Consider the following 623-nt stretch of genomic DNA (forward strand, 5'->3'; position numbering starts at 1 on the left):
GGAGGGGCGCCGGCGAGGACGAGCTCCGGGCGGCGTCAGGCGCAGTCCGAGCGGCGACGGGTGCGCGGGGAGAGGGGCGAGGGGATCGGGATTTTGCCCCGATCCAGATCCAGCGGGGGTGGGGGGCAAGTGGGGGCGAGGGGAGGGACCGCTAGGGTTCGGTCGGGGGGGTTAGTAGGCTACGGGCGCCGGGGTGGGCCGGCAGGCCGCTCGGCCTCATGGCCAACTGGGCCTAGGCCCAGTCGGGAGGGGGTTGTTTTCCTTTTATGTGTTTTCTCATTTTCTTTTCATTTTAGTAATTTTGCTTTACTGTTTTATCTTTATGCTCATTTAATTTTGTTTTACAAAATACATATATAAGCCCTAAATTAGTGTGGCTAGTTTTACCACTGCCACAAAAAGTTCACACCTAATTAAAATAGTTTAATATTTTATAAATTATAAAAGGCCTTTATTTAATTGTTTAAGCTACTGTTTTATTTATTTTATAGTTATTTAAACATTTTATAAAAGTGTGGGTCTTTCACCATAGTTACCTACGCGTTATTTGGCACAACCCGAACATTTTAGTTTTAATTTCTCAAAACGTTTATTGTTTGCTTGAATTTGAATTTGAATTCAAA

The sequence above is a fragment of the Triticum aestivum genome, chromosome 3B, assembly GCF_018294505.1.
Source record: "Triticum aestivum cultivar Chinese Spring chromosome 3B, IWGSC CS RefSeq v2.1, whole genome shotgun sequence".
Classification (NCBI taxonomy): domain Eukaryota; kingdom Viridiplantae; phylum Streptophyta; class Magnoliopsida; order Poales; family Poaceae; genus Triticum; species Triticum aestivum.